The sequence below is a fragment of the Neofelis nebulosa genome, chromosome 10, assembly GCF_028018385.1.
Source record: "Neofelis nebulosa isolate mNeoNeb1 chromosome 10, mNeoNeb1.pri, whole genome shotgun sequence".
Lineage (NCBI taxonomy): Eukaryota > Metazoa > Chordata > Mammalia > Carnivora > Felidae > Neofelis > Neofelis nebulosa.
In genome coordinates, this window is record NC_080791.1 from 86,223,150 (window position 1) to 86,241,789 (window position 18,640).

At 40.9% G+C, this 18,640-nt stretch overlaps 1 long non-coding RNA gene across 2 annotated transcripts; it reads right to left on the reverse strand.

The window, feature by feature from the left end:
* Positions 1 to 1,117: 1,117 nt before the first annotated feature.
* LOC131488744 (uncharacterized) lies at positions 1,118 to 9,356 on the reverse strand. 2 transcript variants are annotated; one of them, XR_009250278.1, is made up of 4 exons: positions 9,136 to 9,356; positions 7,918 to 8,053; positions 5,548 to 5,641; positions 1,118 to 2,058 (listed from the first exon to the last, which is right to left on the reverse strand). It is a non-coding gene; the product is annotated as an uncharacterized LOC131488744 (long non-coding RNA). The 2 variants fall into 2 exon arrangements; XR_009250279.1 differs by lacking the exon at positions 1,118 to 2,058 and adding an exon at positions 3,986 to 4,852.
* Between the last annotated feature and the right edge of the window lie 9,284 nt (positions 9,357 to 18,640).

Below are 18,640 nucleotides of genomic sequence, written 5' to 3' on the forward strand. Positions count from 1 at the left end.
CAACAAATGAGCACTGAAGAACTACCTGCCCGTTGCCTGAACATCAGAGATGGAATAAGACTCATGAAAGTGGAATGGAGTAAGAGAGAGTGGAATGGCATGAGAATGAAATAAGACCCAGAGACGTTTCTATCACTTTATCAAAGTTTTCGCCTAGTTAGCATGGATGATTAGCTGTGTGCCAGGCACTGTCCTAAGCGTTTTATATATATGATCTTGTTTATTCCTTTCAATAACCCTGTGAGGTGACTGTTATACCCATTTTCCAGATGAGGAAACTGAGGCTTAGAGAAATTAAGTAACTCTCTCAAAGTCGTACAGCTACTAAATGACTCACTCATTCACTCACACAACAAATACTTAGTAAGTGCCTACTATGTGCCAGGCACTCACCTAGGAGCTGAGATGATAGCAGTGAACAAAACAGACAAAAATGCCTGCCCTAGTGAAGCATACATTGAAGCAGAGAGTGGAGAAACAAACAATAACATATAAATAATACATATATATAGCATATCAGGTGATGAGTGCTATGGAGAAAAATAAATAGGGAAAGCAGAATCTGGACTGTAAGGGTGGGGGTAAGTTATTGGTTCATATAGAGTGGTCAGGTGGCTTCACCGCAGAGGGGGCATCCAAGCAAGTACCTGAAGGAGATGAGGGAGGGAGACAGATGGAAATATGGAAAGAGGGAACAGTGCTGGAGCTCAGGAAAAGAATTTGACCCCAGATCTGTCTGGCCTAAGCCCATGCTTATAATCCCTGTGCTTACAGGACTTAGTATAACCCTGGGATGGCTCTTAACTCAGTGCTGCTCATATTTGAGCACACAAAGAATCATGGGGAATTCTTGATACAACTGAGATTCCTGGGCCACCTCCGGAGATTTTGAGGCACTAAGTCCCCTGTAGGGTCTAAAAGCTCACATCTGTAACAAGTACTCAGATTAGTGACCACTCTTTGAGAAGCAATGTTAAAGAAACTTAGCAAAATGGGGCATAAATGGCAGAGAAAGTCCTGTGGGGTTGCAGGAATGCTTATGGATGCTGCCATTTAACATTAATTCCCAGTATTCCCACCCCCACCTTACCAAACCGCCCCCCCCCCAAGAGCTGGCTGTTACCTGATACACATAAACACACACACACACGCATATGCACGCATACACACATGCAAACACATGCACACACACATATGCTAGGTCAAATCCCCAACAAATATAACCTCTCAATTATCACTTTATCTAGTATTAATTGAAAGCCAAGACCTTAGTCAGAAATTCTGGCCCAACTCACAGCAGCTGTGTATCTTGGGCAAGTCACTTAACCTTTCTGGGCCTAATTCCTTATTTGTAAAATGACCAGATGGGGCTTAATGATTCCAAAGGTCTCCTTTAGCAATAAAATTCTATGTTTTATATGTATGCTAAGTCTGTAGGGTTAGGAATAAAAGAAAAATTCTAGGTATTATGTGAAACTACTAAGACCCACAGATTGTAGTTTTAAATTTGGGAATAAAGATATGCAGAGGTCTTCATTTTTTAATAAAGTTTGGTGAGAGAGGGAGGCATTTGATAAAGAGTGAGTCCTTCCCCTACCTAGCAAAGCATTAACCCCATCTGTAACAAAGTGACATAGGGAAGAAGGAGAGAAAAGAGAATTGGAGAAAGTACACACAGATTATAGATGGTGCATGACATAATGTTGACAATGATGCTACCCGCCATTTTTCAGCCCCTTGCTGGGAGCCAGCACCCCATGATCTGGGAGTTGAATGAAATAATTTACCTTTACCATATTTCTTTGTCTTTCAGATTCAAGACCCTTCCAGATTCTTCCAGATTTTTCTGTTCTCACTGGTGGTTCACTGTCTGTGGCCTCCAGTCCAGATTTTTAGTTCAAAGGGAAGGTACACAGGCAGACTTGTCCATAAAATGCGGGTATATGATGAAGATTACATGGCCTGGGAGAGGGAAGGCTGAATCTGACCAAACCAAATCCATTCTGAGGTTTGCCTGAGAGGTCATCGCCTTGGCAAAGCTTTCAGCAGGTTCTTAACCTGTAAAATGAGCAGAATTGCTGTGGTTTCTACAACCTCTTGGAGGCGGAAGCACCAAGAACTGAGTGTGCAGCCATGAGAGCAAGATGCTACTGATGCTGAGCATGCAAAATACGCAAGTGACAGAATAGCATAGTAGTGATGGGAGGCCAGGTACTGAAGACAGTTAGAACCTCGTTCGCCTTTTTAATATTACTAATCACCAAGGAAGGGGCACCTGGCTGGCCCAGTGAGTGGAACATGTGACTCTTGATCTCAAGGTTGTGAGTTTGAGCCTCACATTGGGTATAGAGATTACATAAAAATAAAATCTTAACAACAACAACAACAACCAAAGACATTGATTGAGTACCTACACTTTGCCAGTTGCAGTACAAAGTCCTTTGCTTCTAGAACCTCTCTGGATTCCTATGATTACCCTAAGTGGTGGGTCCCGTTATCATTTCTATTTTCTGAATGAGGGCACTGAAGCTCAGAGAAGTAAAATTACTTTCTCCCAAGGTCATAAAGCTATTAGGTGGCTGAGCTGGGATTTGGACCGGGAACTGTGTCACCCCCTAGTTTGGGTGGTTAATACTGTGTACTATAGCCTGGCCTCCATGCATTCAGCTGTGTATTTCTTGGAACAGTAACATTGGGTGCCTTCATAAATCTATAAACTGATGCTCTAGGAACATTGACATAGCTACACAATTTGGCTTGAATTTAAATCCATCTGTTTGGGCTATTACTTCATTCGATCTCTCTTTTATCTTTGCTTTTTGATTAGGTTTCACTCCCCGAGAATGATATAGTGTACCCTTCTCAAATTCCTCAATGACTGACTCCCTTCCTAGAAGAAAAGGGGTAGGGTTATTACCCAGGAGCCTCTTGACAGTGAAAAGAAGGAAGAGAAAAATATACTCTGAGCTCCAAGACCCTTAAGCTGATTGTTGAGATCATTTCTCAGCCTCAGCTTCAAATGGCTTAGGGAGCCCTGCCTGCCTGCCCACCCTCCCTGAGAAAGGACAATCCGATTGTAAATATTATCTGTGCTTCTAGGAACATTCGAATGGTAATACCCAAGCAATTACTTTCCTTTCAAGATCATTAAACACAAATCAGACTTGTATTTTAATAGGGCTGCCAATGTCGTTAATGGTAGGGAGTGTGGCATGAAGGGTGAGGTTTTTCCTCTAATGGCTGAATGTTTACATTATTACCCTTCCTGAGAAGCTTTGCTGGGGGAGGTTGCTCAGTGCTGCAGAAGCATTTCTTTGCTTTCTTGCATACCGGAATTCTACCCTTCTTTTGCCACAGGTAGCTTCGGAGCATTTTGGAGGAATGGCCTGTGACCTCCCTTCCACCCTCCCCTGTTACCCACAGTGTCCCCACAAACATGGCAGGTCCCAGGGAAGGAAGAGGACTCTGGAAAGAGTGAACAGTGACTTTTACACAGGAGGCTCACTCTCTCAACTGGGATCCTAGCTCCCTACTCTCTTCCTCCCATTGAAAGGAACACAGGTACTAAAAATGATGCCAGAGGAGCCAGTCAGAAGGCCTGAGTCCTCTGCTCCCATTCAAGGCAGAGGCATAGGGTGGATGGGAAGTTTGTATGGCTTGTTCTCCTCTTTTCCCTGACTCCCTGGTTTCCTGGTGGCACCTCAGAGACCAGGAAGAGAGGAGCTGGTGCTTCGGTAGAAGTTGCCACTGGAGTCTGTGAGGGAGCTCTTGGAAGACAGGAGGTGCTAATGCCAGGGGTGGGGTGGACCATTCCTCACCCGGCGCTGCTGTGCCACTGTGGGTCCCTTTGCTGTGGCCCACACAGCACATCCTCTGGTCCCTCCCCCAGGACCCTGTGAAGGAGACCCGAGTGGCTCTCTGTGGAGTGAGGTTCAGGTTCACTCAGAAACCATCCTGTACCCAAACATTCCTCCTATTTGGCAGCTGGAGTCAGTGCTTTGCCAGGGTCTGATGCTTTTCACTGTTGATCGAGAAATTACACGGCAAATAGAAATTTTAAATGTTGGGTGGGCCAGAGGATGCTATTTGGGTTGTGTTTTCCTTTGAACTTGTGCTCTGGTTTTTTCACTTTTAAAAAAACTTTATTGATTAGTAATTGACAAGTCTAATTGTATATCTTGAAAGTGTGCAATGTGACCATTTGATATGCATATACATCATAGAAAGACTTATGAGTTCATTGTGAACTGTATTTCTAAAGCATAGAAAAACAGGGTATGTATGCTCAGACCACATCTCTAGAGAACAAAGTAGGGCACAGGCTTTGGAATCAGATTGCCCCTAGTTTTAATTGTTTTAATTGTTACTAACTGTGTGACCTCAGGACGTTTGTTTGAACTCTCTTGATTTCTTCATCTGTAAAATGGAAGGGAGGGGAGGCACATGCAGAGGTTAATAATACTTATTTCATAGGATTTTTATGAGGATTAGATATGTGTAAGGTTCTTCACATAGGCTGCTTCATGGGAAGGGCTTAATTATTTTTCTATTCTGTAATCAGTGGACTTTGGCTGCTACAGACACAAACACTAAATATACAGATAAAACCAAGTGGTTTACTTATCTCTAAGGTTAATGTAACTGATGTCACAGTCATTCTGAATATCAGCTTTTGGTGGAAGAGGGGAGACCAAGAAATAAGCCCTACTGAGTTCACAGTTCTGTGGAGAATGTGCTGCTCTCCATTTGTCCCAGGTATGTGAGGAAGCAAATTCTCCCTGGTACGTGTTCTTCTTCGCGATGTATATTCATTTCCTTTTTTTTTTTTTTTCTTCTGTTTGCAGGTGCTGTCCTGGTGGTTTTATAAAAATTATCATATTTGTACCTACTCAGTACATTATCCTGGGAATGGGGCCCAGAATATGCGTTATGGTCATTGATCAAGAGACAAAATGGCAGCTGAAATGGCTTTCCACTGGGCACAGAGTGACAGGAAGCTTGGTATATGGAGGGAGAGCTATGTTTGCCCAAGGCCCTGAATGAGGTTCATGGTTCCAGAGCCATCTTTTGTGCTCAGATCAATTAATAACAGACATAGCCATGCCCACTGATTTCATCAATGTGTCTCCTAGCTTCTTCTTCTGGCCTGATCTGTTTACCTTTCTGAGGTTTTATTATTGGACAAGCACAAGTTCAAACTTGGGTCCTTTCAGTGCCTAGTCTACTGGCTTATTCAAGAAGAGATCTCTGGGGATTGGAATCTCAAAATTCTGCTCTAGAAGACCTCCATTTGTGCCCCCAGAGACCAGAAGTACCTGAAAAGCATCATTCTGAGGAATGTGCAGCTAAGGTTTTGCCTTGAACTTTTCTCACTAATAAGGTTAATGATGTAATGATAGTCCCAACTATAGCTTTTGGTACTAAGCCCCTGTAGAGATGTAAGTAGATCAGTGGTAAGAACTTTTAGTGCATTCTCATTTTGAGCTCATAGAATGGGTGACTGATACATGCCCAGAGTTCAATTACATGAGGGGCTTGTTGCTGTACCTCTGATCTTTTGCGTGAATTCACTAGTTTTCATGGTCCAAAGTAGATGGGTTTGACATATCCAAGTCAAGGCTGGCTGACTTCCATTGGGGAGCTAGTGGAGAGAGTTATTTTCAAAGTTTAATATCATGTTTTCCTCTATAAAATAATATCTGTTAATTAAGGAAAAATTAAGATTCTTATTTACAAACAAGTAGAAAGAATAAGTACAAATAAGAGAAGAAAATTATCCATAGTCCCACCACTTAAAGATTACCAGTTTTAGCATTTGGAGATACTTTTTTCCATTTTTTTTTTTCTACTTGTGGATCTTTTTTTTTTTTTTTTTAACACAGTGTGTTTGTACCATACACAGGATTTTTTCCTATTAACATTATGCTGTAAACACATTATTGAAAACTCTTAATAAATGTAATTTTAATAACTATATAATATTTTGTGGTAAAACTTCTCTGACCTTTTCTATATATTGGATACTTAAGTTGTTTTTGATTGTCTGTAATTATAAATAATATCATGATAAATATCTATGAGTATAAAACTTTTTTATTACTTAAGATTATTTCCTTAAATCAGAGTCCCAGCATTAAAATTACTGGGTCAGAAGGGATAGACATTTTATAGCTCTTAATCCATAATGCAAAGTGGAAATTATTTTGCTGGGGAAGAGGGTGGCTGAATGGTTATTCCATATCTCTAAGGCTTTCTTTTTTGTGTATTCATATACCAACCAAGGCACTATAAGATTGAGGCTTGCTAGATGTTAATTTTTCAACATTAAGCACTTGAGGTAGTGTATGAAATATTATTGCTCTTCAAAAGAGTGATATCTGTAAATAATATCAGGACCCTAAATCAAACATGCTTCAACAAAAAAGACCATTTTCTGGCTCATTAATTAAAACTCTAGAGGAAAGATGCATTCAGGCATGGTTGGATCCAGGACCTTGATTTTTGTCTCCCTAACCTTTGGCTTTGTTTTATTCTCTACTGGACTAATTCTTAGGCAAGGTCTCCTCGTTTGCTCATAAGATTATTCTAGAAACTGCATCTTCACTCTATCTTCCTAGCAGCTCTAGTGGAAAAAGCTTACCTCTTTCCCGGTAGTCTCAGCAAAATTCCAGAATGGAGACTTCTTGGCTCTGATTGGCTTAAAATGACTCATGTGACTGTGGCCTGGGGGTTATTACACTCTCCTTAGCCCAGTCTGGCTTACAGGCTTTTCCCTGCAGCTGGACAAGGACTCACCTAAACCAACACTGACTGAGAGTGGGAGAGACATAGCCCTCCCAGAGAGAATGAGGAGGGTGTTATTTGAAGTCGGGGGATGAGTGCCAGCCAACGCAAGAATAGCAAGTGTCCATTAAAAAGCAGTCCTCTTTCAGGGTGCTCTCTAGAACGCTTCCTCTAGAATAAGAACCTCAAACAAGGTATTATGGCCTTGCTAAAGATAGGAGCTGAGCCCTCGTGACCCTCTACAGGAATCACATGATCATTATCATCAGGTAAACAGACCACCATGGAAGCTATCTCTAGGAAACCAAACTCATTTCTTCCCTATTCATTTGGCAAATATTTATTTTAGCACGTACCATGTATCATTTCAGCATTTATTTAGCTGCCAATGTCCTAGGTGCTGGGGACACAATGATTCCCATCCAATCTTGCCTTCTGGTTTAACCTTTTGAATGTTCAAATGAATTGCCTGAGATGTCTCTGATGCACGCTGGCTTTCCATAGGCCACGTATATGTTTATTTACAATTGGAATGGCTCATTGCTGCTCTGGCTGGCTGGGCTATAATTTGCTCAGGCACTTAAGCTTACTATTAAAAAAAAAAAAAAAAAAAAAAAAAAAAAAAAAAAAAAAAAACACTGCTTCTTCACTAGCCTTAATTTGGCTGTTTTGTTTGTACTGGAGATTGTCTAGATGGAGCGAACATTCAACTTAAATGCAGCAGAAATGTAAAATAGGGCATGTGAAAGAAAAAGGTAAGAATTGCTAATAAATCCCCTCAAATGAAGAGTGACTTTCAATTTGGCCCTTGAAGGTATTTGCATAACCTAATTTCCTGCTCTGGGATCTTTGCTGTTATCCATTCACATATGGAAAAATAGAGAGTAGTCATTTGTGCTGTTACTTGAATAATAGTCATTTGTAATTTTACTTGAATGTGCCAACAAATTTTAGTCAGAAACATCTCCCTAGAGCATTATATCCCCAAACTCTGTGACCAACAGAGGTATTGAAATTAGTGAATGCGTGCTCATTCATTCAGCAAACATTGATTGAGCCGTGTACCAGGCACTGTTCTGAGAGCATTCTTGAGCCAAACAAAGATACTGAGGTCAACAAATCAAGATGCAATACCTCTAAATTTGAGGAAGAGTCAGCAAAGCAAAGAAGACAAAGCCTTGTGGATGTGGAAGCAGAAGACCCTTCACTGTCACACCTCCTCCATGACCCCGGCCAAGTGGCTTCGTCTTCCCGCCTTCATCTGGCTGATCTTGTAATTTGAGAGGCAGCATCAGGAAAGGTAAAGAGGAGGCCACACTCTGAGCCGGTTAGAAGCTTAGGTAATAACCTCTCCGAGGCTTGTGTTCTTTTCTCAGTTCCCCACTTACCAGCTGCGTGAGCTGGGGTGAGTTTCTTATCTCTGATCTCAGTGTTCTCAACTGTAACATGGGGTTTCAAAGAGACCTGTCTCCGAATTGTGTGTGAGAAACGCCTGAGATACTGCATTTAGAGAACCCAGCCTACTGCCTGCTGTGGAATGAGGTCTCATCGAATGTGACCTGCCACTTCTACCGTTACTGTTTGGCTGACATATCTATTTAGTGAGGCTTATAACGTACCAGGTACACTCTCGTGATGGGGATAGAGCCCTGAATAAACAGGAAGGTTCCTGCTGACAAGGAGCTTAAATTCTAGTGTAGAATTATTATTTATTACTCACAATAAATTAGTAAGCAAACGAGCGCATTGATCATATAAGTTCAGATAGTGAAATGTGCTCTGAAGGAGACAAAATGGAAAGACATAACACACAGTGGCTGGAGATAGGGGAGACTTTATGTATGTAGGGAGACATTTGGTGGAATATGTGAATGCTGGGAAGGCAGCGGTTGTGTCAAAAACCTGAAGGAGGGCTGTGGCTGACATCTAATTGTCACTTATTCCAGCTTCATTTGCAACAAATAATAAATAAACATCCCTTTTGAGAATGCCGATCAGGGGTTTAAGACAGAGAGCTCAGGTTAAACTTCAGTGACCTGTAATACATTCAGAGAGGTATCTGATGCTAATACTTCTCTCTTCTCTCTGTGTCTTCTCTCCCTCCCTCCCTGCCTCCCTTTCCTTCCCTCCCTGTCTCTCTCCCTCTCCCTCTCTGCCTCTCTCTCCCCCCTCCCTCCTCCCTTCCTCCTCCTACTCTCTTCCTCCCTCCTCCTCCTCCCTCCCTGAGCCCTCCCTCCTCTTCTCTCCTGCCTTTCTCCTGCCATTCCCTGCTCCCTCTTGACTTTGAGCCTTTAGGTTTTTGGTTCCCTCTGTCTGGAATTCCTTCTTTCTTACTGGAGGTCCCATCTTTACCTGCTGGCTAATTTTTTACTCTTCCTTCAAGATTCAGAGCAGTTTGCGATTACTGTGTGAAGCTGTCCTGTTTCTGCTTTCCCCATCCTGTATCCTTTTCATCTCCCACCATTGAGTTCAGAACCTCTTCTATCTGCCCACATTATTCTACGGGATGATAGCTATTAATTTATATGTCCTTCTCCCTCAGTAGAACAGGAGCTCCTAAAGAACAAGTTCTGTGTGCTATTTATATCTGTGTCCAGGCAACTTCGTTCAGCACTGTCCAACAGAACTTTCCGTGATGATGAAAACATTCCATGTCTTCACTGTCCAACACAGTAGCCACGGAGGATTTTGAGCACTTGAAATGTGGCCAGTGCTAGTGAGAAAGTGAATTTTTAATTTAACTTAATTTTAACGAAGTTGAGATAGCCACATGTGGCTGATGGCCACCATATTATTGGACCATGTAGATTACCACTTCATGTAGCACACATCTGACGTCGAACAAATGGCTCTTGCAGGAGCATGCAGTTGCCGAACTCTCTGGTTTTTATACGATAGTAAGTTCTTGAAAGATCTATTAGTGCATTTTGATTTCAATGACTTTGATCCCTTAAATCCAACAATACTTTCCTCTCATTTCATTCACTAGGTCAAAATAGCCACTTATTAATTCATTATCCTATTGTGGCTAAGCATATAAGCTCTGGGCTCAAACAGAACCCGAGTCTGATCTAGATGCACCACTTACCAGTATTACTAGTCATGTACCCACAGCCAAGTTACTTAACCTCTCTGGAACTCAGTTTCCTTATTTGCTAAATGATAATATTAATAACAGCCAGATCAAGGTTATTTGTGCTGATTAAATGAGACAATGCATGGAGATTATTGAGCTCATTGCTTGGCACATAGCATTCAAAACATTGAGCAACTGTTATGTATTCTTTCATTCGTGCAAATCACATTTATTGAGCACCTACTATGTTCCAGATGCGATGCTAAGGGATTGGAGGTAAAACCCCTTCAAGACAATGAGAACAAAAATAGGAATATAAGCAAAATTGTGGATTCAAAAGGACATGTTATAATATGAGCATCAACACCTTATGTTTTAACCAAAAAAAAAGTCTTACTCAAGTATTTTCTTTTCAAAGGGATAAATTTTATCCCAAATTATTTTTTTAAAGCTACAGGCCCAGAATTTGCACCCACACCATTAAGCCCTTGATCTGTGTTTGTTAATTCATGCTTAGTCTGGGTCAACATTCTTTTTCATCATCAGGTAATGAATTTGTGTGTGGCATTAAGCTTTTATATCATGAAATCCAGCTCAAAAAGGAAGATTTTTCTGCTCCTCAGAGGACTGTGTTTTCTGACTTTGATGTATCATTTATGCATCTCATCCATTATTGATGTGTTACAGCTTTTACACGAGGCACCAATCTTTTGAAATAAAAATAAAACTACATCGTCCTGATCTCTTTCTTGTCCATACTGTTTTTAGAGTACTAGGGATTCTTGTGTTCTGCAGAATTCACTTTGAAGCCCCTTTTCTTTGAACGCAAATGGCAGGAGGGGCCCCAAACAACCCGGTCTTTCTTATTTCATGGAAGAGCTGCGTGCACGTGTCTAATTTTAAATTCTGAAGTGCAAATGTCATGTAATGAAAGTATCAGCAGTTACTCAAATGTGGTTAAATATGGAAACTCAGCATAAAGTCGATGTTTATTTGCAGACGGTGACAGTGATAAGGGCAGGAGCCTTCCTGATAAGTGGCTTTCAGCCACTGTTAATCGGCTGATGGATGGATTGGTGCGAGGCTGGTCACAAGGAAGCTCTCATCCTCTGTAATGGAACTCTCTCATCCGTCTAGTGGAGGGAGGAAGGGAGGGAGAGAGAGGGTAAGAGGGAGAGCAAGCGAGCGAGAGAGAGAGACAGAGAGAGGCCATGTGCACAGTTGATTCCATTATTCTGCCCAAAGCAACCTCTACTGCTAGTGAGAGGAGGCAAATATCAGGAAACTTTGACCCAAATCAGAATAGAAACTTTAAGATTCACAGAATGTCACAACTGGAAGAGATCCTGGCAGTCATCTAATCCAACCCCTGGATTTTTAGATGAGGAAATTTCCATGCAAGAAATTGCACCAGCATTTATTAATCAATGCACATGTATTTACTTTCTGCTTAAAACCTACAGCTGGTTGCATAGTGCCCTTAAGGCAATTCTTTAGTAAGACATCAAGGCCCTTTATGGACTGGATTCTGCCTCTCTCTTTCTTTCATCCCTCCTCGTGCATGCTACACTTCCACCAGAGAGTTCCAGTACTTTGAGCTTCTTGCTTGGGCAACTTCTGTTGAAGCTTTAGAGGGCTGCTTGGATGCCACCTCCACAAAGGTTTCCCCGACTCCCTAAGTCTGGGATAGGTATGCTGTCATCTCTGTTCTTTTTCCTCTCATAGCAGCTGCCTATCATGTTAATCTGTTTACTGTGTCTCTCCTACTTGAGCAGGAGCTCTTTGAGTGCCAGGACATCATCTCATCATAACTGTATCTCCAGGACCTTGCAAGGTGCCTGGCACATAGTAGGTGCTCATTAAATATCTGATGATGAAATGGAGTGTCTCATTATATTATATGGCAACCACTCAAGCAGACACTAGAAACATAAAACTGAGTAAAACACAGTTTCTGTTCTGGAATAAGTCCAGTTAATTCATTCCATTTATTCATGTCTCTGCCTACATATGACATTTTGCCAATGTGTCACATTTGAACTAGTCACATTTCTTGGTTTTGAGAAAAGTTTAGCTAGACACTTGAAATTCCCAAATTTTCAAACAATGCTTAATAATATCACTACCGCTAGAAATCTGACAAAAAGAACCTCAGATAATTTGACCCCAATTAAGCGGTGCTCTGACAAGTGACAAGAAACAAGCTCATATTTGTTGTTCAAAAGAACCACTGCCAGGGTAATCCCACAACTAGTAATTATTCTCTCTTATACCTGCTCAGGTGACAAGCAGGAATGAGAAATAAGAGACCTGTAGAATGTTAGGACTTGAAGAGAATTTGCAATCACTTAGCCCAGCCCCCTTCTCTTACAGAGGAGAAAATGGCAGACTGAAGAGAATAAGTGATTGGTTCAACGTCAAGTGGCTGTTTCATGGGTGCCTTGGGCTTCAGAGCTCCACGGGCCATACTCCTTCTCTGACGAGTTACCATTCAGAACCATGACTCCAAATCTCCCCATGCCAGATCATTCGTCTTCAGACACACACCTGGCTGTGGTGGTGGGCATTGGCTTTTTGGGGCTGCTCAACAGCCCTTCTGCTTGGTAACAGTGCTCTAATTTTTATTTGGAAGCCTGTCTCTCCCATGCATGAGGAAGCTGACATCACTTCAGCTTCGGGTGTGCATCCCGACTGACTGAAGTCAATCAGCATATTCCACCTAACTCTCTGGTTTTCAGTCTGAGTAGAAAATCGAGAGAGCTCCCCATTGATTCAGACTTAACAAGGATAGCCCCCTTAAAAAGCCCCCAGGCACTGGGCTCATAAGGGGTTCCTGATACCGGGACAGGGTATCCATGGACAGAGATCCATGAGCAGGGGCTGCTCTTGGAATAGAGGAATGATTTATAAGTGCCAGCAGGGCCCCTCACTGGCTGCTGAAAGGCCATTTCCATCAAAGACAGAAAGAACAAAGTCAGGTAGAGACACTCCTTGTTCTGGCCATCAGCTCTAGGACACTCACTCTGTTCCACTCACAGTCTAGGGATGCCCATTTACTACCATGTTTCAGCCAACAATTTCTGTTTACAAGTAGTCTTCAGTTCCCAGCCCCCAAATCAAGTATGTAATTAAAAAATTAATGAGTTAATCAATCCATGCAAATTATTAGTTCACGGTGCCAGATACCATGTGAAGAACGATGTAAAAAGCTAGCTGGCCCTTCCAATGGCTGTAGACACTGGCCATCAAGCATTTTTCTCAGGTAATTTATTTTAGTTCAGAAAACATTTATGGAGCACCTGTTGCACACCAAGCCTGCATGAGGAAATGCAGAAATGAATAAGATATACTCCTGGTCTTGAGGAGCTCATGTGGTCTAATTGGAGAGTCAGACAGATAAAAAGAGTTACTGACTTCTTATCATGACCTGAAGCCAGTGTTCTGGTCAGATGCAACCAAGAACCTTCCCTTTCTAGGGAGCCTCTGGCTTCAGCTAGGCTCTATTTATTCCATTTCCAAGGGTATCACGAATTTTATTTTTTTATTTTATTTTATTTTATTTTATTTTATTTATTTTATTTTAACATTTATTTTTGAGACAGAGAGGGACAGAGCATGAATGGGGGAGGGGCAGAGAGAGACGGAGACATAGAATCCGAAGCAGTCTCCAGGCTCTGAGCTGTCAGCACAGAGCCCGACGCGGGGCTCGAACTCACGGACCGTGAGATCCTGACCTGAGCTGAAATCAGATGCTTAAACCCACTGAGCCACCAAGGTGCCCCCAAGTGTATCACGAATTTTAAAAAATTGTTTTGAAAAGGAACAGTGGCCCTTGGAGGTTAAGGGCTGAGGACCATTGCTGTTATTTCTTGCTAACGAGAGACAATTCCAGGGACCCAGTGTGTATTTTTAAAAACAAGACTAAATAATAGGTTGGGGCTATTTCCGTAGAGCTGCCGTGATGCTAATAAAGAGAAATCCTGGCGAGCCTGGGTAGTGGAAGATGTAGGACCTGGCAGGGGCCGTGGCACCACAAACAAGAACTATTAAACCCCAAACAAAAATACCATGAGCAACAAGGGCTCTCTGGGACAGCTGCCAGCCAGTTGGTACCAATAGAATCAGAAAAAGGCCTGTTGAAAGTGTATTTAAAAGTTCCTAGTGACTCCAGGTTACTAGAATGTACAAGCCTCCAGTTTAAGACAGATCAGTTCTGCGGATGTAATGTACAGCATGGTAACAATAGGGAATGATACTGTTTTTATATTCTAAAGTTGCTAAGAGAGTAGACCTTACACATTCTCATCATAAGAAAAAAAATTATAACCGTATGTGGTGATAGATATTAAGTAGACTGTGGTGGTCATTTCACACTAGACAGATTGTATCATTACATTGTACACTGAAACTAATACAGTGTTATGTGCCAATTATACCTCAGTTAAAAAAACTTTTTAAAGAAGTTTCTAGTGACCCTATGAGAGTTGCCACTTTTTAAAAAGGTACACTGAAAGCCCACTCTGTGTTAGCTATTTTAGATGTCAGTTACTTCATTGAATGTTCATTAACCATCCTTGAAGTGGGTACGGCTGTCTATTCCACAGCCTGGAACAGTGAAGAAAGGTTTGTTGGGAGACATGTGGGAAGGAAATGCGAGGCTGCTACTGTAACAAGAGCCCACTGACCCTGTGCCACAGGTAGAAATGAGGTAAACTCCCAAGGCTAGGGGTAAGTGTCAGAGGTACACATGTGCTTGTAGATATCTTAAAATTTATTATTTCTATTGAAAGAGAGAGAAAGAATCCCAAGCAGGCTCTGCACTGTCAACACAGAGCCCGACGTGGATTCGAACTCACAAACCATGGGATCGTGACTTGAGCCAAAATCAAGAGTCACAGACCTAACCTACTGAGTCACCCAAGTGGCCCTTGTAGACTTTTTTATTGGGAAACATATCACACATAAATATGTGCATTATGTATATGTTGTTTAAAGAGCAATGATAAAGCAAACCCTCTTATAGTTATCATCAAGCTTCATGTTGTTACCATTTTGTTTGAGGTCTGGTCTCTTGTTCCTTTTCCTTTGTCATCTATATATGTATATATTATTTAGTTTTGCCTGTTGTTTTTTTTTAACAGAATGATGCATTATATATTCTCCCGTGATTTAATACTTCAACATTATGTTTTAGTGATTCATCCAAATTGATTCATGTAACTGTGGTTTATTCAATTTTACTGCTACACGCTTTCCAATGTATGCATATGTCACAATTTATTTATCCATTCTATTGCTGATGGGAATTTGGATTGTTTCTGGCTTTACTAACAGTGCTTTACTAACATTATGAACGTTGTTGTGTATATCTGTGGGTGCACATGTGTAAGAGCTTTTCTGGGGCAAATACCTCCAGTGGAATTGCAAGCTTCCACTATATGCATGTGTTCAGCTTGATAAAGCCAAAGAGACTGTTTACCAAAGAGACTGTACCAATTTTCATTCCCAGAATCCGTGGATGAGAGTTTCCATTGTTCTCCAACCTCTCCATCTTGATACTGAACAATTTGTAAATTTTTGCCATTCTCATGAGTCTAAAATAGTATTTTGTTACGATGTTAATTTGCATTTACTGATTACTAAGTTTGGGCATCTTTTCATATGTTTATGGGCCTTTTGTACTTTTTTTTTTAATTTTATTTTTTATTTTTTAAAATTTACATCCAAATTAGTTACCATATAGTGCAACATGGACTTTCTTTTCTATGAAATGTGTGTTAAACCTTTTGGCCTATTTTTCTTTTGAGTTTTCTTTTCCATATTAATTTGTAGGAGTGCTTTATATTTTTTGGATACTAATTGTTTGTTAGTTATATGTGTTGTAAATATATTTTCAGATTAAAGCATTCTCTTCATTCTCTAGAGGGAATTTTTGTCCTTGATGGCCACAAGTTTTTATTTTAAAACTTTTTATTGTAAAATATTTTCAAACTTAGAGAAAGGCTATAAAATTAATATAAAGATTTTCCCACAGATCCAAATGTTAATAGTTTACCACATTTCATGATCATTTTATCTATCTTCTATTTTTCCCCCTATATTGTAAATAGCATCTTTAAAAATTATGTATTCCAACTTATTGTTGGTGTTCAGAAGTGCAACTGACTTTTTTACTATGGTGTTTGCATCTAGAAGCCTTGCTAACGTCTCAAACTCTAAAATTTTTGTAAAATTTTTCAATGCTTATTTATTTTTGAGGGAGGGAGGGAGAGAGAGAGAGAGAGAGAGAGAAAACAGGGGAGGGTCACAGAGAGAGGGAGACACAGAATCCAAAGCAGGCTCCAGGCTCTGAGTTGTCAGCACAGAGCCAGATGCAGGGCTCGAACTCATGGATCACGACATCATGACCTGAGTTGAAGTCGACGCTTAACTGACTGAGCCACCCAGGTGTCCCTCAAACCCTAAAATTTCTATAGACTGATACGCTTTTTAGGTAAATAATGAAATTATCTGCAATTAAGGACAGTTTTGCTTTGTTTCTAGTCTTTATCATGCTGTGTTTCACTGGTGATGCCTTTAGTCCCTCGTTGAATAGGTATGTTGATAATGGCCATTCTTGTCTTGGTCTTCATCTTAAAGGGAATATTTTCAGCATTTCATCATTATGAATGATACTTGTGGTAGTCTTCCTCCCTTCCTTCCTCTCTCTCTCTTCCTTCTTTTTACTTTTTGATAATGTCTATTATCAGGTCATGGAAATTTCTTTTCATTCCTTATTTGAGAAGATTTTGTTAAAAAAGTCCTGAATGGGGGTGTCTGGGTGCTCATGTGAGCGTCCAACCCTTGATATTGGATCAGGTTGTAATCTCACGTTGGTGGAGTCGAGGCCAGCGTTGGGTTCTGTGCTGAGTGGAATCTGCTTGGGATTCTCTCTCTCCCTTTCTCTCTGCCCTCCTCCCCCTCTCATGCTCTCTCTCTCTCTCAAAATAAATAAATAAACTTTAAAAAATCCTGAATAGATACTAATTTTTATTGAATGCTTTTCTATCTCCTTGTGATCTCTCCTTGTGGTCATCCAGCGTGGCAGCTTTCAGGCAGTTGAACTTCTACCAGAGGCTTCCAGAGCAAGTGTCCCAAGAGAAACTGGTCCAAGCTGCATTGCTTTTTCGAGCCTACCCTTGGAAGTCATATGGCCCCACTTTTGCCACATCCTGTCTGGTGAGGAAGCCAAAGCAGACTCAGGGAGAGACTTCATCTTTTGATGGGAGAAGTGACAAAGCATTTGTGACATGATTTTAAAGTACCATACTTAGACTAGCCCTATAAAATTCTTTCAGGAGTGCTTCCTCTGTTTCCTATCCCCTGGAGTATTCATATAAGATTAGAATTCCTATTACTCCTGAAAATTTCAGTAGTGCTAACCTATAACACCGTCTGCAATAATTCCTTTGTGAGGCTATTTTAAACCACTTATTAAATTTAAAAGAACAGTTACAAGACTCTTCTTCTTTTCATTGCTTTTTGAGTCAGTTTTAATAAGTAATATTTCTCTGGGGATTTGCCCATTTCATCTAATTTTCAAAATTTATTAAATTAGAATTCTATGGTGGGCAGAATAATGACCCTTCAGGCATATCCATGTCCCAATCCCTGGAACCTTTGAAGGAAGATGTTACCTTACTTGGCAAAAGGGTCTTAGCAGGTGTGATTAAGTGTAGGGACCTTGAGATGAGAAAATGATCTTGGGTATCCAGGTGAACCCAGTCAAATTACACGGACCCTTGAAAGCAGAGAATCATTCCCAGCTTTGGTTAGAGAGAGACACAATGATGAAAGCCAGAGAGCTGTGACAGGAGAAGGACCTGACCCACAATTGCTTGCTTTGAAGATGGAGGAGGGAGGTCAGGAGCCAAGGAATGTGAGTGGCCTCTAGAAGTAGGATACGGCCCTCGGCTGATGGCCAGAAACTTCAGTGAGCAAGGAAACAGGTCCTCCCCTAGACCTTTCAGAAAGGAATGCACTCCTATGGATACCCTGATGTAAGCCCAGTGAGACCTTTGTCAGACTTCGGACCTTCAGAGCTGTAAGATCATATATTTGTGTTGCTTAAGCCACATCTGCAGAAATTTGTTATGGTGGCAATAGCGAACTAATACAAGTTGTTCACATCTTATTTTTGCTTGGTTTCTGTAAGATATACGGCTCCCTCCCACTTGTATTGCTAATATTGCTTATTTGGGTTTTCTCTCATTAATCTTGCTAGAGATTTGTCTATATTATTCTTTTTTTTTTTCCAAAACCACAACTTTTGCTTTGATGATTCTCTATACCTATGTTTGTTTTACATGTTAATTTGTGGCTTTATCTTTATTGTTTTATATCTTCTATTTTCTTTGGTTTATTTTTCTAACTGCTGAATTTTGATTTGTGGTTTCTTCATTTTGGAATGTTCTTTTTATCTAATGTAAGCATTGTATAGCCATAAATTTCCCTATAAGTATAACTTTAGCCGAATCCAAGTTTTTATACATATTTTTACTATGTTACATCTTAATTATTTTTTCATTAAAAGATTTTTTAATGTTTATATTTGTTTTTGAGACAGAAGGAGACAGAGCATGAGTGGGGGAGGGGCAGAGAGAGCGAGGGAGACATAGAATCCAAAGCAGGCTCCAGGCTCTGAGCTGTCAGCACAGAGCCTGATGTGGGGCTCAAACTCGTGAACCCCAAGATCATGACCTGAGCCAAAGTCAGACGCTCAACTGACTGAGCCACCCAGGT